We start from the raw sequence: 24962 nt of genomic DNA, 5'->3' as shown, positions 1-24962 counted from the left end.
TACCCTCTGTTTGCACAGCTACTTAGCACTCTGCCTAGTCTCCCAGATGTGCTCGCAGAAGCTTTTCAACATGCTGAGCAGAGCAAAGGACTTCCCAAGACTGTAGCCCACCCGCCTAAGCAAGCATAGAATTAAACCAAGTCCTGCCCACTGACCACACTCATTCCACAACTATTGGTCAGGAATCTGCTGTGCGCCAGGCACTGGGCGGTATGGAGAACATGGATTATATTCTACGCCCCTTTAGATCCTATCGTGTGACGGCTGTTCTCATCTTGTTAGAAGAATGTCCAGAAATATTATTAATATTGTGTTTCTTGTTGTGATTACACCGTTGGCCTCAACTCACCCCTTTTACCTCTGCAAGAGATTTTGCCCGATCCTATGAGCTCTGCTCTCCAACTTCAGTCATTTGTAAACCGTCTTTATGAGTTTTGCCATAAGCATGTACCACCGATGTTTTATTGGCTTTCTATAAGTCTTTAAAATGACTCACTTTCTTTACTTAACCATTTTTAAAAATTTTATATCACTACCATAAACGGAAAACTTGCCATAAATAGAAGGCAACCCTAACATTAAATGCAATTTTAAAACTATGCTATGAAATTTTAGCTAAATACAGAAACTTGAGCCTGTGCCCACTCTCTGTTAAAAAAGAGAGCACAGGATATATTAGACAGGTGTTAAAGGCAGTCTAGCACCACACCGACACTTATTTGTTAGGGTTACCCAGATAGTTAAGTGCTCTCACTGAGGAATGTATACAGTTTCATGGCATCTCTGTGTGCCATCTACAATCATGTTAGTTACCACCGGTAACTTCCGTCTAAATCAGTCAGGATAGCCATGTTCTGCCGCAGTAACAGACAGAGACGACCTTCAAATCTCAGCAGTCGAAAGCACAAAGGTCATGTCTTGCTCAAATTCACTGTGGGTTGACAGGGTCCCTACTCATTCCTGTTGCTCGGAGTTCCAGGCCGATGAAGCAGCCACCGTCTTAAGTGTGGAGGGTCCTTGTGCCAGAGGGAAAGGAGACAGTAATATGAAGAATTCCCTGGATGCACTAGTCTTTAACACTTGCACCCAGCAGCAAAGTCTCACCACTTCTGCCCACTATTCAATGGCTAACTCAAGTCACATGGTCAGCTCTGACTTCACCTGAGCAGGAAGTACAATCCTACGTGGAAGGAGAGAGAGCTGGAATAGTTGTGATCAGCCATACAGACGTCCATCCCACCCCACGCACTGAGAACACTGTCCCAAACAGCTGGTCCCCAGCCTCTCTGCCAGGCATGGATTTCTATATCACCTGCAAGAACCAGGTAAGCCCAACCACTCACCATTCTGTGACCATGACCATGCTCTGCACTCACCCTCCCCTATCTATATCCATGGCTCCCACTTACTGGAACACCCTCTCCTTGTCTCTCATCCTAGTCACCCTTCAAGATTTTACCTGTTACTAAGGCTTTATCCACTCCCAAACTGAAAGGTGTGTGTGTGTGTGTGTGTGTGTGTGTGTGTGTGTGTGTGTGTGTGCGTGTTCCAAGGCTAACATTTTAGATTTTCAAAGCTAAAAGGGATGGACTCCTTCATTTATAATAGAATTTCTCAACCCCAACACTGTTGATATTTGGGTAGGATAATCCTTTTGCATGAGGGACTGTCCTGTTCATTGCAGTATGTTTAGCAGCATCCCTGGCCTTTGCCTAGATGCCAATGGCAACTTCTCCCTCCAATTGTGACAACAAAAAAAATGCTGTAAGACACTGACTGTTCCTTTGGAGGGAGGGTAAAACTTCACCCAGTTGAAAACCACTGTTTTACAAGGCAGCCAAGAGGAATTCAACATTGTGCCCAAGATGACATGGTAAGTTAATGGCCAAAGGGGCTGGAGGAATCCAGGCTCTTGATTCTCCTACCTCCCACCTCTGATCTAATGTTCTTGGTGCTGGTGCATGGGGCTCCGGCTAGGAGCATAAATGAAGGAAATAGACTGAGCTCATATTCTTTGGTCATATTTGATGTACCCATCGAACAATTCTATGAGGAAATATGCTCTTTCATCGGGCACCTGGGTGGCTCAGTCAGTCGAGTGTCTGACTTCGGCTCAGGTCGTGATCTCGCAGTTTGTGGGTTTGAGCCCTGTGTCGGGCTCTGTGCTGTCAGCTCGGAGCCTGGAGCCTGCTTCGGATTCTGTGTCTCCTCCTCTATCTGCCTCTCCCCCACTTGTGCTCTGTCTCTCTCTATCAAAATTAAATAAATGTAAAAAAAAATTAATAAATATACTCTCTCTTACTTAAAAATTACACACACACACACACACACACACACACACACACACACACACACACACAGACTTCTTGTCTCTCTCATGTCTTAACATTCTTTGACTTTTCATTTGGGTTAACAGCATAGAAGTATTTCATTTGCCCTTAGTCCTACCATACGAAAAAGAGTAGTGTGAATCCAGTTAACTGACAACTGGCAACTGGCAATGTTATGAGAAAGACACTGGGGAGTTCCGGGAATTGTACAAAGCTAGAGAGTGTATGTCCCATCTAAAAGGCCAAGTATCGTAGCAAGTTGTTAGGATTTTTCAAAGAGATAAAATCCAAATTTTAATGAGATATCTTCTGATTATTAGAGGCTGGAGACTAATTTTTTGTAATGTGCAAGCCCAAACTATAGGCCAAAATATCAGGTTTGGCCCTCAGGCCATAAAGGTCTGTCACCCCTACATTTTACAAGTGATCACACCATGTACCTGTATGGACATGTTACAGCCACAGCTCACAACCCACCCTGAATGTCAGTCATCTGGAGGGCCCTTAAGACTGCAGAGTCCCAGACCCCACATCAGATCTGCTGAACAAGAAAGCCCCTAGGCTGGGCCTCTGGGACCTGAGCTTTTTTTTAATTGTTAGTTATTTTTATTTTTTTAAGTTTATTTACTTATTTGTTTTTTTCATTTATTTATTCATTCATTCATTCATTCATTTACTTATTTTTAAAAATTTACATCTAAGTTAGTTAGCATATAGTGCAACAATGACTTCAGGAGTAAATTCCTTAGTGCCCCTTACCCATTTATCCCACCCCCCCTCCCACAACCCCTCCAGTAACCCTCTGTTTGTTCTCTATATTTAAGAGTCTCTTATGTTTTGTCTGCTCCCTGTTTTTATATTATTTTTGCTTCCCTTCCCTTAGGTTCATCTGTTTTGTCTCTTAAAGTCCTCATGAGTGAAGTCATATATTTGTCTTTCTCTGACTAATTTCGCCTAGCATAATACCCTCTAGTTCCATCCACATAGTTGCAAATGGCAAGATTTCATTCTTTTTGATTGCTGAGTAATACTCCATTGTGTGTGTATACATATATATATATATATATATATACATATATATATATATATGTGTGTGTGTGTGTGTGTGTGTGTGTATATATATATGTGTGTGTATAGGTATATGTGTGTGTGTATATATATATATATATATATATATATATATACACACACACATATATATATACCACATCTTCTTTATCCATTCATCTCTTGATGGACATTTGGGCTCTTTCCATACTTTGGCTATTGTGATAGCACTGCTATAAACATTAGGGTGCACGTGCCCCCTCGAAACAGCACACCTGTATCCCTTGGATAAATACCTAGTAGTGCAATTGCTGGATCGTAGGATAGTCCTATTTTTAATTTTTTAAGGAACCTCCATACTGTTTTCCAGAGTGGCTGCACCAGTTTGCCTTCCCACCAGCAGTGCAAAAGAGATCCTCTTTCTCCGCATCCTCGCCAACACCTGCTGTTGCCTGAGTTGTTAATGTTAGCCATTCTGACAGGTGTCAGGTGGTATCTCATTGTGGTTTTGATTTATATTTCCCGGATGATCAGTGATGTTGAGTATTTTTTCATGTGCCGGGTGGCCATCTGGATGTCTTCTTTGGAGAAGTGTCTATTCATGTCTTTTGCCCATTTCTCCACTGGACTATTTGTTTTTTGGGTGTTGACTTTGAGAAGTTCTTATAGATTTTGGATACTAACCCTTTATCTGATATGTCGTTTGCACATACATTCTCTATTCTGTCACTTGCCTTTTAGTTTTGCTGATTGTTTCCTTCGCTGTGCAGAAGCTTTTTATTTTGATGTGGTCCCAATAGTTCATTTTTGCTTTGGTTTCCCTTGCCTCCGGAGACTTGTTGAGTAAGAAGTTGCTGTGGCCGAGGTCAAAGAGGTTTTTGCCTGATTTCTCCTCTAGGATTTTGATGGCTTCCTGTCTTACATTTAGGTCTTTCATCCATTTTGAGTTTATTTTTGTGTACAGTAAGAAAGTGGTCCAGATTCATTTTTCTGCATGTTGCTGTCCAGTTTTCCCAGCACCATTTGCTCAAGAGACTGTCTTTATTCCATTGGATATTCTTTCTTGCTTTTCAAAGATCAGTTGGCCATACATTTGTGGGTCCATTTCTGGGTTCTCTATTCTGTTCCATTGATCTGAGCGTCTGTTTTTGTGCCAGTACCATATGTCTTGATGATTACAGCTTTGTAATACAGCTTGAAGTCTGGGATTGTGATGCCTCCAGCTTTGGTTTTCTTTTTCAAGATTGTTTTGGCTATTTGGGGCCTTTTCTGTTCCATACAAATTTTAGGATTGTTTGTTCTAGCTCTGTGAAGAATGCTGGTGTTATTTTGATAGGGATTGCATTGAATATGTACATTGCTTTGGGTAATATTGACATTTTAACAATATTTGTTCTTGCTATCCAGGAGCATGGAATCTTTTTCCATTTTTTTGTGTCTTCTTCAATTCCTTTCATAAGCTTTCTATAGTTTTCAGTGTATAGATTTTTCACCTATTTGGTTAGATATATTTCTAGGTATTTTATGGTTTTTTTGTACAACTATAAATGGGATCAATTCCTTGATTTCTCTTTCTGTTGCTTCATTATTGGTGTATAGGAATGCAACCGATTTCTGTGCATTGATTTTATATCCTGCAACTTGGCTGAATTCATAGATAAGTTCTAGAAGTTTTTTGGTGGAATCTTTTGAGTTTTCCATATTTTTTTTAACATTTGTTTATTTTTGAGAGACAGAGAGAGACAGAGTGCAAGCAGGGGAGGAGCAGAGAGAGATGGAGACAGAATCTGACCCAGGCTCCAGGCTCTGAGCTGTCAGCACAGAGCCCGATGCGGGGCTCGAACCCATGAACCGTGGGATCATGGCCTGAACTGAAGTCAGATGCCCAACCGACTGAGCCACCCAGGCACCCCCTGGGACCTGAGATTTTTTAAAGCTCCTAGATAATTCTGGTGCACCAGGTCCCTTGACAGGTTTGGAAAACACAGTATTAACTCCTCCCCTCTGCAGACTGTGGGCTTGTCAGGGGGGTGAGGGAGCCATATCTTATCCACCCATGTTTTCCTAGTACCAGCACAAAACTAACACAGACTAGGTGCTCTTTAAACATTTACTCAAACTGAATCACCAGAAAGGTTGAAGCAGTAATTGTTTCCAGGCTTTTCTCTTGGATCTCATTTAAAAAAAAAAAAATCTCTGTGGTATTTGGTTGTAACATTCTTCTATCAACTCCAAGGTTTCTTGGAAGAAAGATAGCTGTGGAAGGCAGGGGAAGGGATGGTGGGCAAGTTGCATTATTGCCACTTTGAATAAAAGGAGACAGTCTGTGATGAGGTTTTAGTTCAGGGAAGGCCAGAGAGCCTCAGCTCTCACCAAGCCCTCTCCTGGATAAGACTTCCTCTGGCTCCCTGCAGGGCAAATAAATTATGGCTTCATCTTGCACGGGCTGTCCTGAGGAAGAGGTGTTCCTTCGGCATCATTTATTGACTCTAGCAAATTTTAAATCCACCCACGCGTCTTTCCAGGAGTTCCACGTCTGTAAAATTCCTTTCCAGATATGTTGGGACAAAGGCACAAAGATTCAGGAACAAGAATGTTTGCTGCAGCATTGTTGGAAGGAGTGGAATTGTGGACAAACCCTAAGTGTCCACCAATGGGGCACGGCTGGAACTGACTATGGTCCATCAGCACGACAGGAGACCAGTCAGCAGATCACTCCTATTCGTCTCTGTCATGGCCACTCACTCAAGCCCTCCACGGTTCTCTCTGCCATGTCCATTTACCTGGTCCCTGTTTATTTCTGGTCTCCAACTCTGGATTATGATTTACCCAGAAAGAAGCACCGTGCATGCTTTAAGGATAGATACGCAGCTACAGATATTGAAAAAATGCCCACAATATAGTGCTAAGGGGCAGAGGAGTTCCGGAATGGTATGTATGTCGCAGAGTTCCAGCAACATGCAGAGGACATACTCAAGAGTGTGCAAAGGTGTGAAAAGGGTGTCGTGAAGAAGTTGGTATGGTGCTGGGGCAAGGGTAAGAGGACCAACATGGGGTGTGAAGCATCTGGGAAGCAGTAAGAGCAGGAAGTCACTGTCTGCCTCAGCCTCAGGGGACAAGGGAGGGCCTCAGGTCACTGGAGTCCAGAGGTAGCTGGACTGGGAAAGAAAGACCCAACATGGCCTGTGGCCTCAGGGAGTCTGACCACTTCGAGAACCACAGGGAGGTAACACAGAAGCTGAAGGGGAGAAAGGGGTATATACTTCAGCCTCTTCTCTTCTGGCCCTCCTGTCTCCTGCTAGTGCTGCCCATTGGTCACCCCACCCAGAAGCCAGAGCCCATGGGAGCCAAGGTGCTGCTGTCCATCGGACACAGAGCAGGGTAGAGAAAGATGGAGAAAAGCCTCCAGAAATGTTATTTGATCTCATTTATATAAATGAGGACACCGCAAAGCACCCAACAGCAGCTTTCTCTGAGGGTGGAATTCGGGGTGGAGAAGAGATTAGAAAGGAGGGTTGAACTTCATACACTTTTGTACTCTGGGAATCTTAAACAATGAGCAGGAGGTATCTTTAGAAGAAAAAAGTGTCATCGTTAACTCTGTAGTGCTGGACCCTAAAATGAAAAAAAGAAAAAATCCTTCCTGACCCTGGAGACCAGGTGGGGTCCCTCTGAGATATTTCCCAGAGCTGGGAAGGGAAAACTGTAGGGACAGAGGCATGGAAGGTAGAAATCAGACAGGGCATCAGGAACAGCCAGCAGGATATTGTGGCTGTCCTGTGGGCATGAGGGCAGGCAGTCTGAACCCAGACACGTAGATCACTACACAACCCGAAGGGTGTTGAATGTCAGGAAGAGGGGACTCTTTCTTTTTTAGAGGGTGCTGTGCCTCCAGGAGTTTACTTCCAGCTCTGTCTTTTGGCTGTGGATCCTTGGGCAATTTACATGACATCTCTGAGCCTCAGTTTCCCCGTGAGGAAGAAGAGACTAATGACCCACCCTAACCTCACAGGATTACAGGAATAAACTATATGTTGGTATGGTACCTGGTACCTAAAAAACCTTCAGTTAATCATGGTATTATTACTGTTGTTGTTAACATAGGTCAAGCTCACTGTGGATGCTAACCTGTGGTCCATCTCTCAGCTGGGACCCCAGAGCAGGCAAGCTAAAGGCCCCAGGGTCCTCCCATTGGAGGAGTCAACACTGCATTCTGTGGTCACACCGTGTCCCCCCAACCCGAGCCAACTGTCTGACAGTCTATAAACAGATGAGCAGGCGGGGTGGCCAGTGAGATAGTGCAGATAGCACTGAGCAAATCCAGCTGCACTTTTGGGAAAACAAGTCAGAAGTGATGGGGGGCCCCATGGACATCTTTCTCTGTGACAGCATACCCAGGGGCCTCCAAGAGAAATTATGAGATGTACCAGACCATGATGTGCCTCGCCAAGAACTATCTCCACCCTCGATTTCCATGGCCCATATCCACAGAGACATTGCAGACTGCCGGAGGTCACCCTGGCAGGGCTCACAGCAGAGACTATCTATGTAGGCTCTCAAAGGTCTGCTATCTCAAAGAGCTTTGCCTTCTTGGCTTCCTTCCCTGAGTCCTTGCCTGTCCTCTGGCTTCTTCCCACTTCATTCACCTATGTTCCTCCCTTCTGAGATCCTTGGGACAGACACACATCCAGGAATACATAGCTATCCGAACACAGAGCTGCCCACATGGGGCCACCCATGCCAGAGTGTCCTGGGGGGACCTTTGGGTAGAAAGTCAGAGTCTGGCTTGGGCTGGAGTCGGGGGAGGGCTCACCTTTACAGCTATGTGCCCTGGTACCTTCTCCAAGATCTCTGCCTCTGCTGTTTCTTAACTTGTTCCTTGAACCAAGCAAGCTCTGCCAAGACGCCGTGCCTTTGCATTCCTCTTTCTTCTTTACCCAGCTGACTTCTTCCCATCTGCCAAGGGCTCATGCACACATCATATGCTCTGAAAGCCTTATCTATTCTTGGCAGCATTAATAAGTTCCTCCTTTGTGCCTTCACAGCACTTGGTACATGCTGCGTCTGCTCTATGGCACTATCATATTCTCCTGCCATGTTTGAGACTACCCACAGCTCCACAATACACACAAGGGGCACGCAAGTGCACACACACACATACACACACACACACACACACACACACACACACACACACACCAACTTTCTTCACCTCCTATTCTAAGGTTGATTCCAAAGCTTTATGTAAAGAAGTGGGTGCTCTTGATTTTCACCATGAATTGGCACGGCCATTCAGAGGATATGTGGGTTTACACCAATACTGTGCCAACAGCGACATGCACATTAACAGTGCTCGTTACCACTATTACTAACGATGAGAGCAAACATTTACATCTATGGTTGGGGGCGGGGCGGCACTGTGCTTATTACGTTGCAAGCATTCTCTCCAATCTTGAGGATAATCCCATCGGGTAGCTGCCCTTATGTTATAGCTAAGAAACCCACAGCTCAGAGATAAAAAGGGACTTTCTAAGTCAGTCCCCAGCTAGAAAGTGGCTGTCCCAGCTCACACATCCAAGTGTGGCTCCAGGGATGACATCCCCTCCCAAGTCCTCTGCTCTCAGGCTTCCTTTCTAAGCAGCAGGTGGCCTTCCCGGTCCCTGTCATGTCCACACCGTAGCTGCCCAATTTGCACGAAACCAGTGCTCCTCAACTTGCGTGACGGAACAACAGCTTCTCTGGGGATGCTGTGTGCCACCAACAGAAGCTTCCTCCGTCTTCCTACTTCTGCTGTCCTCTTGTGCTGCTCTCCGTGTTTATTCTGACTTACTGCCACTGGAAAGCTCTCGGTTTCCCTGTCTCCCGCAGTCATCCAGGCCTTCCTTGTGAACGTGTCCGGCAATGTCACCACATGTTCTTGGAGTCTTCCTCAGCAACCAGTCAGGCCCACACTGATCCCTGCTTCCCTTCCTACTACACCCAGTAGGCGGGAGTGCTGAAGGTTGTCACCCGGGCCTGAGAGCTGGAGCAGTAACTCTGAAGTCCAGCTGCCTGGGTCAAAGGCCAGCTCTGCCACTTGCTACCCTGGTCACCTTGAGCAAGCGTGTTCTGCCTCAGAGCCCTGTGTCTTTCCTCTATTTAGGGATAATACAAGGACCTACCTGCTAGGGCCACTATAACGAGAAAAGGGGATGGTCAGCACAGAGAGCTTAGCACAGGCCCTCTCGCATAGGAAGCACGCATTGAAAACTCACTTAAAGTATTAAAAAAGCATTTATCCACCAGGCAGTTTTCACAGGAGGCCGGAGGAGGTGGCCCAGACCACAAACAGGTTACGCTGACCCAACGTGTCAGTGCAGGGACGGAAAGAACCGTGGAATGGCACTCACCCATCGTCGCTGAAGATCGTCGTCTCCAGAAGAGATGGGCCACTTGACCGTAAAGGACAGCACGCACCACTTCACCACTTCAGCCCTTGTTATGGGTTATCCTGACATTGCTTCTCACATAAATGTATTTTGTCTCTCCCAACTGGAAGTTTTCTCAACCGTATGGCGCTGACCATGTCTTATCCCTTCACTTTTTCACTCACAGCCCACCTTTGGGTCTCACATTGCATCACTGATACCTGGATTCTCCTGAACATCTGGTTGTCTCCCCTAATATTTAGAAGAGGAGAAAGGAAGAAGAGAGCACGCTTTTAAGGAACACCTGCCTCAATGCCAATGTCTCACTGCATTACCAGTTTTCATCCGCACAGTAGCTCCTCGAGGTAATTGTGCTATCACTCCCATTTTACAACTGAGAAAGCTAAGGTTCAGAGAGGAAACCACAGGTCGGGTCATAGAAGGAAATTGGGTTGGGCCACAGTGGCCTCTGCAGCCATGTTCATCTACATCAGTCCCCTATCATCTCTCTGATCATCTCCAGTGTCAATAATCAACCAACACATTAACAGAGTCGCTTCCCATGAGCGGAGTAGCCATTATATCTGCTTTCCTAAGTTCCATTCAAGAAGCTGAAATCCAGTTGCCTCCCTTTATTTCTCCCCCCGAAACTGCCTTCTGGCCTGGATGGAGTGCCTTAGTGCTGGAAATCATACCACATTTCTTGGCAGCATTTTCACCTTGGCCTTCCCAAGGCCCTTCTCACCCACCACCTGCCAAACCAGGGACATGCGTCCAAAGGGGTAGAGGTGACCGGTCAGCCCCACCAGAACCGAGTCAATATAACTCACTGCCCAAGACTTAATTTAGAACCCCCCCTTCCCGCCACCATGTACCTTGGCGTTGACGTTTGTGGCTATCTTTCTGGCATCGGGACTTCTGCCAAGGTTATTTTAACGCTGACTGACACCTCTGTCTATTCTGGGAGAATATCTCTGGAGAAAAGCAGCCCGTGCCCAGGTCTCAAGACCTCTGGAATGTAATGTTGGCCTGTCCGCAGTATACTGGCTTTCTGGGTGGAGATCTCTATCGTGTACTCTACGGAGACCTGGGGAGATTTTTTTCCTCCTCTCACACGTTAGGGGAACCTACATGTTCTCAGCCTCTACTGCTGACCCCCATGTTTAACCAATCCATCTACCAAAATAAACCGCAAAAAGGCATGAAGTGCCGATACATGCCACAACATGGATGAACCCCAAAACACTAGGCACAGTGGAAGAAGCCAGACACAAACAAACGGTCACATATTGTACAATTCCATTTGTAGGAAACAGATCGGCAAATCCGTAGGGATGGAAAGCAGACTGGTGGTTACGTGGGCCTGGGGGGGAGAGAAATGAGGAATGACTGCTTAAAGGGCATGGGGGTTTTCTTTGGGAGTGATGAAAACGGTTTGAAATGAGATAGAGGTGCTGTTTGCACAACATCGCGAACGCACTAAATGCCACTGATACTTCAAAATGGTTAATTTCACTTTTTTGAAGTTCACCTCAATTTTTAAAAAATAGTCAAACTATTGCAGAAAAGGTTTGATGTGGCTGAGAGTGTCTCCTACATACATGAGGATACAAAATGAATACAGTAAGAAGTCAGGACAAAAGGGAAATGGGGGCAGGAAAAGAAAACGAATCCTGGGTGTGGTTAACATGCAAACTGCAAGCCTTGAGCTGTCATTTGATTATAAGAAGTGGCTGTAAATTCAACAGGAGCTTCCCAGCAGCTGAAGCAAAACGGAAGAAATGAGTCCTTCCAAAATCTGCACAGTAAAGAATGGAATGTGTCAGAGGTATGCAGAAAATGCTCTACTGAAGGCTGGAAGAATTTTCTCCTATGAATCCCTAAAGGGGACCACTTTAGAGATGGGCTCCCACTGACAGGGTCTCCTGCAGTGCTCCTCTGCCCGGCCATGCACACACCAAGGCCCAAACATCAGCCCCTTCCTATAAGAAGCAGGCTTGGCAAACCTTCCAGCCTTTCCCTCCCGAGCCCACAAAGAGAACAACCCCATTCAGAAAACTGTGGGAACCACGGACCCCCAAACTAAACCAGGAATGCTGTCTACTCAGTTCACCTACTATTTGCTGGGCACCTACTACTGTGCCCAGGCTGTCTTAGGCCCTGGGGATACCATGGTTGCAAAGTAAGCCTCAAGAAACTTATCTTCTAGAATGGGAGATAGACATAATTGTTTTTCAAATCACATAAATGTGTCTTTATTAACAGTGTTCAGGATGAAGAACAAGTAGAGGAAAGGATGTGAGCAGCTAACAATGGAAGGACTGATCATGATGGCATTTAGGAGAAGGCTTCTCTTGAGATGGTGATTTTGAGATAAGATCTGGAGAAGAGTTCAACCGGCAGAGAGAAGGGAAGGCTTTCAGATGGAGGAAAGGACATGAGCAAAGGCCCTGAGATGGGAGGGAGGAGGCCAGAGGGTGCTGGGAAGTGATAGAGAATCGGTGCCACTGAGGCAGAGTGTGACAGAGAAAGAAAAGAGAGAAGAGGCAAAGGGATGGACAGAGGACAGATCTTGGCAGCCTGAGGAGGAAGAGAGGAATGTTCAGGTTCAGCTGCACTGATGCCCACTCTGGGGTGTAGAGAGCCATGGAAAGATGGCCACTCAGGTGGGGAAGGAAGCTGGTTCCGAGGACTGGTTTCACCTATCAGTCCCCAGGTGCAGGAAGGAAGATTCCAGAATGAACAGGCCCTTGTCCTACTGTTAATATGGGGCTGGAAAGTTCTTACTCTCTCCTGGAGAACCTTCTTTGGCTATGTCTCTACGTATCAGTGGCCTGTGTACCCAAAGCGTTGTTAATTCTTTAATGTTTACCTCTAATATCTGCAGGATCTTTCCTCACATCCCTGGAAGTCTGGAGAATGCTCCTGGCTTCCACAGTAACCATTCATTGAGCCTTTTGTTACATGGTAGACCCTTTGGACATCACAAGTACCACGTGAGACAGGCATTATTAGCTCTGTTTTACAGATGAGAAACTGGAGATGGAGAGGTTAGAGTGTTTGCTTGTGGTGACTCAGGTAGAAAGTGGAAAATCCAGATTTGAGCCCAGGTCTTCCGGACCCTTCAAACTGCTGCCTTTTGAACTATAGTTCACTGACTGTCTAGTAACCCCTGGGGTCATCCATGGTATGCCCTCAAGGGATCTCAGTCTTCGGGTTCATCTATATCTCCAGCCAGCTGGTAGACTTTAAGACAGGCACTGGATTATGCTTTTCTTTTAAAATAAGGGAGTTGTCTGGCTTAGGGTTTCCAAAATGCATTCCTCAACATTTTAATCACTCAAGGTTCTCTGCGAAAAAGAGACCCCATGATCAAATCCACTGGAGAAACCTGGCATACTCAATCTCCCTCTTGGTGATTCATAATATGGGTAGGGCTTTGAAAAATTTCATACAGTCTACTATTCTCCACACCTATTTGACCATGGAGTCCTCTTGGTGTGCAATTCCTAAGATCATTCTAGGAAACTATTGTGCCAAAGCACACGCGGTCCAAAGCACAGTCTTAAACACTCAAGCACTGACTGAATGTATCATTCTGGGCTCTAGAAAAAAAAATGCAAATGGTCAAGATAAATGGATCCTTCCATCAAAGAAACCCTACTTTGGCAGGTGACATAAGCATATCAACAATGAACTGTCGTGTCCTATGCTAAATGCCTAAACTGTGCCAAGGTGCTTACTGGATGAGGGAGAGCTGGGAAAGATGTGAGAGTAGGGAACTAATATAACCTAGCAGAAGGAGCAATACATCCTCTGTGGGTGGAGAGGCATGGCAGCGGTCAGAAGAACCTGAAAGAAGAGGTCACCAAATGGTGTCTTGAAAGATAAGCCAAAAGGGAAAGTGGGAGAGGAGATGATGGAAACTTTAAGGTCAAGGAAATGGATCAGCCGAGGCACAGAATGTTCAGGAAATGGGAAGTAATTTGGCAACAATGAATGGAAACCCGGGGAGTAGGTTGGGATATGGACCCAGGTGCTCTCTGAGAGAACATTCTCCCCTGAAAGACTATGAGTCTGTGACCCAGGGACCCTCACCACTTTCTCTTTTCTTGTCTGTGACACAACTAGAATTCCTGATCTAGATTTTCTGACCATACTCTGCTGCACTCCAAGTGTTCAGTCAGCCAAACTCTAACCCAGAAAGAATGGAGACACAAAGATCAGAGAGTAAAAATTCATCTCTGAATTTCCCTCCCAGTTTTCCTTAACTGGGTTTCCAAAGGTTATCTGTGGCTCTATTTAACAGTTAGGAATATTTAAGGATCCAAGTAACAAAATATTCAACTAAAATGACTTACACAATATTTTTCTCCTGTGGGACAAGAAGAGCAAGGGTAAGGTGGAAATGCTGGTATCTGGGGGTTGCCCCCTAACCCACAATACCCTAATTTCAGGTATCTGCCCCAGAGCAGTTCAGTCATCTGGTAAACCCAACTCCCACCATAGCCCTCTCCATCACCAAGGAAGAAGTTTGTTTTTCCCACGATATACCTGTAGGTAGAATGTGCTGGTTATAATTCAGCAGCTCAGTGATGTCAGGACCACTGTCTCTGCAATTCTCTTTCCTTTTCCATCTTATTTACAAGATGTCAGCTATGGCTCCATCTATCATGTCTGTGCTCAAGGTAGAAATAAGGGAGAAGGCAGAAAATACACACCTTACACAGAGCTCACAAAGCTCCTCCACGTGCACGTGTCCAGAATATGTTCTGTAACTGCCCCTAGTTGCAGAGATGCGTGAGGAAGTGAGGGCATCACTGGGGATCGAGTTCATTGTTGCTCTGCACAAAACCAAAGTGCTGTCGGCAAGGGAGGGAGACATAGATACAGCGTCGGTCATAAACAGTGCCTGCCATCCACGGGCAATGTAAGCATACAGCACTGTCGGGTGGAATTCTTGGTGTGGGCCCAACGACAGAGTTCAGCCCCCATAAAATGACTGCTTCTTGGACATTTCTGCAAACCACTCGTTTCCCTTCAGGTTAATGCAAAAAGGAATTTTTCTGTTTAGAAGATTTAAGTGGACTCTGTGGGAATTTAAGGATTTCTTTAAAAGGCCTCAGGAAAAAGGCACAACTAATTATGTGCCGTAAACATAACACACAGCAAACTCTGACCAGGGTACTTAGGGTACAGGACAGCCTGTGCTCTTGAGGATGCTGTGCTCCACCTCTCTCAGCAGAAGCCGGACATCAGCAGCATCATTTAGCATCTGCCATATTTCCCTTGGGGGTGGGGTGGGGATGGGACTTTGAAGATTCAAAACAGAGGCACAGAGAATGAAGGACAGAAAGACTGGGGAGGCCTGCTGGGTGTAAAATTATAGTTGTGTCTTTCTTTGAGTTTTGCCTTCCTGTTTCCTAACATATCTTCATAATGAAGTCTCAGTTCCCCACTCTCATCCTGCCCTTCATCTGGAGTCCTCAAGGTAGGATAATGATAGCTCCCCTCAGCTGAGTGCCCATTATGGGCCAGGTACAATGCTCTGTGCTTTCCAGGCTCCGTCTTACTGGGCCTCACAACTGCCCTGAAGAATAAGAACTGTCATCATCCCATTCTGCAGATGAGGAAACTGACAGTAACGTGCCCAGGACTATCGCTATCAGGTGCCAGGCTCCTAACCACCATGCCACTCAGCTCCCGAAGGCTATTCAAGCCCAAGAAAACGGAAGGTGCTCAGCCTAACACGGGTCCTCCTGGGAAGCTGAGTCTCACCAGGCTCCGCGCCAGCTCTGGCCCCCAGTGTCCGGTGCTGGGGCTTGCTTATCTGTCTTCTTCATTTAGGACTCAGCAGTAGGCAAGGGAATGAATATAAATGGAGCTGCAGCTCAAGCCAGGTCTTGAGTGACATTTGATTTGAGTAACATCTGATCCTGACAACAGTTCAGCAGTTAATCTAGGAGACTGGTGATGGTGATGGTTGGCCCTGCAGTCTGGCAGATTCTAATCCTGCTACTTGTGTGACCTCGGGCGAGCTTCCTAACGTCTCTGAGCCTCACTTCCTCTTCTGAAAAATGGAGCCTCTCACGGGAATTTTGTGGATAACAAGCTAAAAAATCCATGGGAATAGTTTAGCACAATGTGTGGCATAACTTAGGCTCCAGTCAATATCAGATACTGATTGCTACTCTAGAAGAGAGGTTCAGTTAGCCCCATTTTAAGGACGAAGAAACCAAGATGGCTTTGCCCAGGTCACACAGCTGGGAAATGGCAGAATTGGGATTGGAACTCGGGCCTAAGCTGTCTTCGTTCATAAGCCATGATGCATCCTTCCATTGGAAGTGACCAATGGAGCATCTCTATCAGAGCGTTAGCACCATCAGAGGGGAGCAGCATGAACCGCCAAGGGAAGATTTGCTCTTTCCCTTTGAAGGCCAAAACCTCGAAGAATGGGGTCTGGGCGTGGCCAGACCCTGGGCAGAAGTGACTCTTAACAGATTCCCTTTTTGCCGTCGGCAGCAGGCACACGAGGAGCCTGCATCTGGGGACTCCAAACAGGAAAGTCATAAACTTGCATCCTCCAGAGATGGCCCCCAGTGCTCCCTGTAACATCTCCTGGAGGTGTCAGCACATCATAAAGCATTCCCGCTTGGCCCGGGACAGCTGCTCCTAATTTTGGCCAAGGTTCAGAAACAACAAGACACGTGGGCCTGCCACTGACTATTCCTGTTCAAGTCTATGGAATTTCAGCCTCCAAGGCCTCCATCGGCAAACACTCGGAGACGTTTTCTTAGGCCAGCGCAAACATGCTTCCAGGATGCTTCTCCAAGTGCTCCTGCCTTCTTCAAATAGGCCAACAGGGTTGGGGTTTTTTTTCCCCCTTTGGGCACGAGAAAAGTACAGCATGTATTTCACACACACGCAAACAGTAGGCACGAGGTGGCCAGAATGGTCTGGTTGTGACTTTTTCATTAGAGCATTGAAATAGAGGGGGCCGGACGTGGTCGGCGTAGCTAGGCTTTGCGGTGAGTTTTATAAATCCCCATCTGTGTGCAGAGAGCAGAGCATTCTCCGCCCTTGGGCACCCCCCACCCCAGGATGCACACCCTCGGTGTGAAGTGTCCTCTTTCTGGAAATCGGATCCCAGAAGTGCCAGTCAGGGGCTGAAGGGGGCCACCTGGTCCCCCCCAGAAGGTGGAGAAAAAGCAGTGGGGCTGTAGCAGAAGGAACAGCAGCCTTCAAAAGAACGACCTGGACCCAAATCCTGGTTCTGTCTCACCCTCTTCATATTCACCAAGTCCCCCCCATCCTCATCCGGAGAGCATGGTTCATAATGCCCCTCCTGCCATCTCATAGGATTGCGCCAAGAAGGAGATGTGTGTGCAGGCTTTTATCTGCAAAGAACCCAGCACGGAGGAGGTGCCTACTTAGTGTTTTTGAGTGAATGAGGGAATTAACAACTTGGTACACTTGCAGGGGAAACAGGGGCACTTGTTCTGAGAGCAGCACTCAGCATGTTCGTGGTTAAAGGCTGGACCCGTTTAAAAAAAAATTTTTTTAACGTTTTTATTTATTTTTGAGACAGAGAGAGACAGAGCATGAGCGGGGAGGGGCAGAAAGAGAGGGAGACACAGAATCGGAAGCAGGCTCCAGGCTCTGAGCCGTCAGCACAGAGCCCGACGCAGGGCTCGAACCCACAGACCACGAGATCGTGACCTGAGCTGAAGTCGGACGCTTAACCGACTGAGCCACCCAGGCGCCCCAAGGCTGGACCCGTTTAAAGCACTGGGTAGACAGACATCCTCTCTAATTTCCTGAGTGAGTGGACAAAGCCAGGACACGTCATCTTAAAAGCCACCCCTGGGCCCATGTGCCGTCCTGTTTAGAACCCCCTCACAAGTCCCCACCACACGAGAAAGGCACCCAAATCCCAGCCATGAACTTCAAAATATGGCTGCAAATTGACCACCCCCCCACCCCAGATCTACTGAATCTGAACCTCTGAGATAAGACCCAACAGTCTGTTCTTAGCAAGCCCTCCAGGGGATTCTGACACACGGTTGAAAAATCACTTGGGCAGGTCCCGTGACAGTCCAGTTATGGCCAGTGTGACAAGTATCCACGTGGGCTTTAGAGGCTGTAGTAGCCATCGTTTTGTGACTTCATCAGCTACAGTCTCCAAATGAGAGATTCTCTACGCAAGCCAGGCGTGCTGAGAGGTTGCAGCTTAAATTGGTAAGTTACCAGAAACTTCCACCAGCTCTGGATAAGGGAAGTGACCTAAGGTCTTGTTGCAGAAAGAGAATTTTGCTCCCATGTCTAGGACGGATTTTATTTATTTATTTATTTTTTTTATTTATTTTTTTAATATATGAAATTTACTGTCAAATTGGTTTCCATACAACACCCAGTGCTCATCCCAAAAGGTGCCCTCCTCAATACCCATCACCCACCCCCTCCCCTCCCTCCCACCCCCCATCAACCCTCAGTTTGTTCTCAGTTTTTAACAGTCTCTAATGCTTTGGCTCTCTCCCACTCTAACCTCTTTTTTTTTTTTTTTTTTTTTTCTTCCTTCCCCTCCCCCATGGGTTTCTGTTATGTTTCTCAGGATCCACATAAGAGTGAAACCATATGGTATCTGTCTTTCTCTGTATGGCTTATTTCACTTAGCATCACACTCTCCAGTTCCATCCATGTTGCTACAAAAGGCCATATTTCATTTTTTCTCATTGCCACGTAGTATTCCATTGTGTATATAAACCACAATTTCTTTATCCATTCATCAGTTGATGGACATTTAGGCTCTTTCCATAATTTGGCTATTGTTGAGAGTGCCGCTATAAACATTGGGGTACAGGTGCCCCTATGCATCAGTACTCCTGTATCCCTTGGATAAATTCCTAGCAGTGCTATTGCTGGGTCATAGGGTAGGTCTATTTTTAATTTTCTGAGGAACCTCCACACTGCTTTCCAGAGCGGCTGCACCAATTTGCATTCCCACCAACAGTGCAAGAGGGTTCCTGTTTCTCCACATCCTCTCCAGCATCTATAGTCTCCTGATTTCTTCATTTTGGCCACTCTGACTGGCGTGAGGTGGTATCTGAGTGTGGTTTTGATTTGTATTTCCCTGATAAGGAGCGACGTTGAACATCTTTTCATGTGCCTGTTGGCCATCCGGATGTCTTCTTTAGAGAAGTGTCTATTCATGTTTTCTGCCCATTTCTTCAGTGGGTTATTTGTTTTTTGGGTGTGGAGTTTGGTGAGCTCTTTATAGATTTTGGATACTAGCCCTTTGTCCGATGTGTCATTTGCAAATATCTTTTCCCATTCCGTTGGTTGCCTTTTAGTTTTGTTGGTTGTTTCCTTTGCTGTGCAGAAGCTTTTTATCTTCATAAGGTAGGACGGATTTTAGAGAGGTGGTGGCAGATGGGTGGTATACTAGCCCGTGTACCCTGTGTTTCACGTGGGCTGCTTTTAGAAAACTGCCACTGCAAGTAATGGGTTAGCAAGTGGTAGGTGGCTGAAACAATATAGACCCTTACTATGTCAGTTTGCAAGAAGCCCAGAACAAGGCAGCATTGGTTCCTAAGGTCTCAGGTCTTCCCACCTGATGGCAGGTCAACCTTCATGGTCACGAGGTGGCTGTGGCAGCCTCCAACACCATACGCTCACTTGACACGTAAGCGTGAAGGACAATGAGGCCTGGCCTCTAGCTTCTTATTAAGGAGGAGAGAGGTTCCCAGAGGTCTCCTAGCAGACTCTCCCTTACAACCCCTGCTCAGACTTTGGGGATAATGCTCATCCCTAGGCTAATCACGAAGGAGAATGGCTTTGATTCATCATGAAAAAACTGATTGATAGATAGATAGATAGATACCCTCAGCCATGCAGGGAGTTGGTGTGGGGGGCATATAGGGAAAACCAGGCATCTGGGCTCACCAAGAACTTCCTTTCCAGAGTGTAAGTCTGTGACTATGAATTCTAGTTCCTGTAGAGAGGCAGGGTGGATTTTCACCCCCACATCCTGGGGCAGGCACAGCCCAAGGCCAGGTGGTCTGCCAGGTAAGTGATAAGCACTCAGGGCCCAGAAAGAGAGACTCTGGCAGAAGGTGGACTAGGAGGAAGTCAGGCTCATAGATGCCCCACCCCAGACAACACACCCCACCCCAGACAACACACCCCACCCCAGGCTCCATCCAAGGCGAAACAGATTCCAGGGAGGGCAGTGGGGGACAAAGGGCTTCAAGGGGCTTTATAAAGAGGAGAGAAGATGAAGAGGGTCTCCAATGGGGAAGGCTGACTTCTGCAGTGATGCGAAGGGGGTGGTCCCAGGAGAAGCCCACATCCCTGACCTGTGAGCCAACTGGGATCAGGGTAAACAGGGCTCTGGCCCTGGGAGCCAGAGTCAGCAGGGTTGGATTAGGGAAGGACTCCATGGTAAGAGGCTTAAGAGGAGACCGTCCCAGAAGGCAGGCACCTCTCCCTTCACCATATACCACCTTATACTGGAACTACAGGGGGGGTTTCCAGGGTGATGAGAAGAGCTTTTTTTTTCAAGCATTTAAAAAAAAATTTTTTACATGTATTTGTCTGTTTTGAGAGAGACAGAGATAGCACGAGTAGGGGAGGGACAGAAAGAGAGGGAGACAGAGAATCCCAAGCACACTCCGCACTGTCAGCACGGGGCCTGATGCGGGGCTCAAACTCAAGAAACTGTGAGTTCATGACCTGAGCCGAAATCAAGACTTAGACGTTTAGCCCACTGAGTCACCCAGGCACCCCAGGAAAAGAGGAGTTTTGGCAAGCTGAAAACAGAGTGAGCTCCATACAACCCTCTGTGAACCAGAGTTCGATTCCACTGGAAGCCGTTCTCCCCAAGCCCCCGCGCCTGGAGGATTTACTGTTCTAGGGGGTCTGTTCTGCCTTGCCACCTGCTGCACTCCCAAGGCCTCAGGATGGCCCCGGGTCAACAGCTGCCTGCAGGCTTTCCCCTTCCCCCTGCCCCCTCCAGGCAGCAGACCTGCTGACGGGCTGCTGGCCTAGCCTCTGAGCACCCCCAGCAGTGCCTCTCTCTTCCTGCCACCTGAGGAGTCTCCAGTGTGCACCTGCCACCACCCTGCCTTCCCCGGCAGGCTGTGGGCTCCCGTCCTGTCACAGGGAAGGCCTCCAGCCCTGACCCCACAATGCACAACCTCCTCACTTAGACATCGCAAGTCTCTGCTGAAGTCTCGCCTGTAAAATGGGGCCTGCTTCCCCCAGAGTCTCGCCCCCCCATCTGTCACTCAGAAGAGTTCAAAGTCAGTCATCTCGTTCCTGGTATCATTTCAGTAATGGATCTTGCCTCTACTTCTGATAACCTACTATGCTGGACTAGCTTTTTTTTTTCCCCCTCTCGGTAAATTTTTCTTCAAACTTACAAAAGCAATGTGTCTGCCTAATGCAGTGATAGTAGGAATATGTGGGGAAAAAACTTCATCACCTCATCACTAAGGAAATTCCAAGGTTTTAGGAGCTCTGAGCGAGAAACTGGGTCAAAAACCAAATACATCTTTTTTTTAATGTTTATTTATTTTTGAGAGACAGAGAGAGACTGAGCATGAGCAGGGGAGGGACAGAGAGAAGAGGAGACACAGAATCCGAAGCAGGCTCCAGGCTCAGAGCTGTCAGCACAGAGCCTGATGTGGGGCTGGAACTCACGAACCACGAGAACATGACCTGAGTCGAAGTCTGACACTTAACGGACTGAGCCACCCAGGCGTCCCTACATATTGCTTATTATAAATCATAATATCACAATCTGTACCTCCAGAGAGTCAGAAGCGACTCAGGGCAGGATGAGAACATTATACTAATCTTTGCTACCTTAGAGTACCTGGGACCCAGCAGGTATCAGTATCTGCAACAGGAATGAGTATGTGGGAATCAGCTGTGGGAGGGAGTTCCCAGGGCCTTTAAATCATTGCACGTGTAATGGTTAAGAAGTTGGGTTTTCGAACCACATAAAACCAGTGTTTACATCCTTGGTCTAACAATTTACAAGTCGGGTATGTTTGAGCAAGCTATTTAATGCATTAGAGCCTTAGCTTACTTCTTTGTAAAATGGGGAAGGCCATACCCACCTTGCAGAGTTCCTGTGGTGTAGTGCTGCACAGCAATAGAAACAGTAACAATGATAATAAAATTCAATTAAATTAAAAATTGATCTGAACTCGTGGATATTTTCAGAATGAGAAACTTTAAAAAAAAAGAAAAAGAACTTTACTGTAATTCTTCGTAAATGGTCCACGGTGTGGAAGAGAAGGTCAGGAAGAGGTGGCCTGGGGTCTGGGAAACAGGTGACAGATGACAGAAAGGCCTGGATACCTTAGAAGCAGTGTTTCCCAAACTTCCGCCATCTTACCCATCAGTGAGCACTTAGTATGGAGATTCCTAAGCGCGTGCCTTGGAGGTGTGGACTCACTGAGTCTGGGGTAAAGCTAAGGCACAACCAGGTCTGGGGAGCGTGCATGGAGATGGGTGAGCCCAGCTGAGTTCCAGTCTCCCATGTTCTTCTCACAATGTTTCCTAGTTTTCAGCTTTATGTTTAGATATATCATCTATTTTTACTTAACTTTTGTATATGACGCCAAGTGGGGATCAAAGGTAATATGTATACATGTTGATATATGCATGGATGCATATGATGATAGATGCACATCCAATTGCTCTAGCACCATTTGCTGAAAAGACAGACCATTCGGTGTCCTTTGCATCTTTGTTAAAAATCAGCTGGCCAAACATGGATGGAACTGGAGAGTGTGATGCTAAGTGAAATAAGCCATACAGAGAAAGACAGATACCATATGGTTTCACTCTTATGTGGATCCTGAGAAACATAACAGAAACCCATGGGGGAGGGGAAGGAAAAAAAAAAAAAAAAAAAGAGGTTAGAGTGGGAGAGAGCCAAAGCATTAGAGACTGTTAAAAACTGAGAACAAACTGAGGGTTGATGGGGGGTGGGAGGGAGGGCAGGGTGGGTGATGGGTATTGAGGAGGGCACCTTTTGGGATGAGCACTGGGTGTTGTATGGAAACCAATTTGACAGTAAATTTCATATATTAAAAAAAAAAAAAAAATCAGCTGGCCATATATGTGTGCCCCTCCTCATGGACGCTATCATGTTCCAGTGACCTATATGCTTGCCATGATGCTAATACCACATGGTCTGGATCATTGTAGCTTTAGAACAAGTCTTACACTCAGATCACGTAAGTCTTTCATCTCTGTTCTTCTTTTTCAAACATTCTCTGGTTATGTAGGTCATCTGTATCTCCACGTGAGTTTTAAAATCAGCTTGTCAATTTCTCCCAAAAGGCCTACAAGGTTTTGATTTGAATTTTGTTGAATCAGTGGATCAGTTAGCAGAGACTAGAATAGATCCATAAACACAGTATCTCTCTCTCCAAAACTTCGCAATTCAGCAATACCTTGAGTAAAATGTTCCTTTGTGGGAAAATTTTTAAAGAAATTAAATTTCTTTAATACAGGTAGGGCCATTCGGGTTATCTTTCATCCTAAGTGAACATCTTTGTGTCCTTCACGGACTTTGTCCATTTCATCTAAGTCATTAAATTTACAGTCATAAGGTTGTTCATAATATCTCCTTATTATCCTTTTGAAACGTGTAGAATCGGTACTGTTATCACTTCTCTCCTTCCAGATATTGGTAATTTGATCCTTCTTTCTTTTCTTCCTGATCAATGTGTCAACAAGTTTATAAATTTGGAGGGTCTTCTCAAATAACTATCCTTGGTTTCATTGATTTTCTTTATTACTTTCCAGTTCCGACTCCCCTGATTTCTACTCTGATCATTACAATTTCTTGTCTTCTGCTTACTTTGGGTTTCATTTGCCATTTATTTACTTATTTGTTTGTTTGTTTATTCATTTATTTTTTTGCTAGTTTCTTAAGGTGGAGACAAAAGTCACTGATTTGCCACCTTTCTTATTTTCTAAGATAGGCTTAGTGCTATAAATTTCCCTCTAAATACTGCTCTAGCTGCTTCCCACACATTTTCCTTTCTTGTCTTTTAATTTTCACTAATGTCAGAAAGAAGGAATGGTCAGCTGGGTCAAATGCTGCTCATGGGTTGACAGAGGAAGATTCCGCATTGATTGGTGGAGTTAGAAACATAGAGGTTACTGGAAAACCTGATGGGCTATTTTGGTGTGTTGAGCATCGAAGACTGACTGGAGGGGCTCAAAAGAGAATGGGAAGAGAGAAAGTGGAAGCTGGGAGTATTAATCTCCTTTGAGCTTTGTTTTATAGACAGAGAAATGGCACAGAAGATAAATGGGGAATAAAAGTTCAAAAGTAATTTGCCTTACTATGGGAGAAAAATAGCATGTTTGTATGCTGATGAGAATTACTTTGACTATTTCTTATTTAAAGTAATTTAGCTCACTGCCTCTACTACTCCAGAATATGTGCTTAGTCCTTTTCCCTTGCTTTATTAATCTAGATAATATCTCTGATTCTAATATAAAAAATAAAGATATGGCTCAGTTCTACCACCTCCATTCTATTCCTTGCTGCCTTCCAAAATGTGATCTCGTGTGTGTGTGCACGTGTATGTGTGTATTTTATCCATTGGTTTCCTTTGCAACTTTATTATTTTTTTTAAACGTTTCTTTATTTTTGAGACAGAGAGAGACAGAGAATGAACGGGGGAGGGTCAGAGAGAGGGAGACACAGAATCTGAAACAGGCTCCAGGCTCTGAGCTGTCAGCACAGAGCCCGACGCGGGGCTTGAACTCACTGACCGCAAGATCATGACCTGAGCCGAAGTCGGCCACTTAACTGACTGAGCCACCCAGGCGCCCCTCCTTTGCAACTTTAAATAACCTACCTAAACCTCTATTTCTTGTTCTGTCATTTTTCATATGAATCCCAAACACTCACTTTGTAAACTGAAGTTATCAATACTCTTCTCTTTCCTCAACCTTTTCCCTTTCCCTCTTCCTATTCCAACTTTGATTAGCAGTAATTTCTTATAGATTGAACCAAATTAATTAAAAATATAGCATTAATGTGTCTATATTAATATTCTTCATGTTGGTCCAAGTAGTGTGCTAAAATTAAGCTGTCTTCTCTAGAAGTCACTTATCTAATGTCTGTATTCAACTATTTTTTACT

At 45.8% G+C, this 24962-nt stretch overlaps 1 long non-coding RNA gene across 5 annotated transcripts in view; it reads right to left on the bottom strand.

Moving 5' to 3' along the window:
- LOC132681022 (uncharacterized) overlaps window positions 1–24962 on the bottom strand; it is a 253481-nt gene that overhangs the window by 53554 nt on the left and 174965 nt on the right. Inside the window, exon 1 of one of the 5 annotated variants that reach the window (XR_013555628.2) lies at window positions 8191–8393. The exons of the other annotated variants lie outside the window; for them this stretch is intronic. This is a non-coding gene — a long non-coding RNA (uncharacterized LOC132681022). Of the gene's footprint in view, window positions 1–8190; window positions 8394–24962 lie in introns of those variants that run through there. 5 annotated transcript variants of the gene reach the window in all.

The sequence above is a fragment of the Panthera onca genome, chromosome A1 (assembly GCF_046562875.1).
Source record: "Panthera onca isolate mPanOnc1 chromosome A1, mPanOnc1 haplotype 2, whole genome shotgun sequence".
Classification (NCBI taxonomy): Eukaryota; Metazoa; Chordata; class Mammalia; order Carnivora; family Felidae; genus Panthera; species Panthera onca.
The sequence above is the reverse complement of the archived record's forward strand: the minus strand, read 5'-3'. Positions and strand labels throughout refer to the sequence as shown.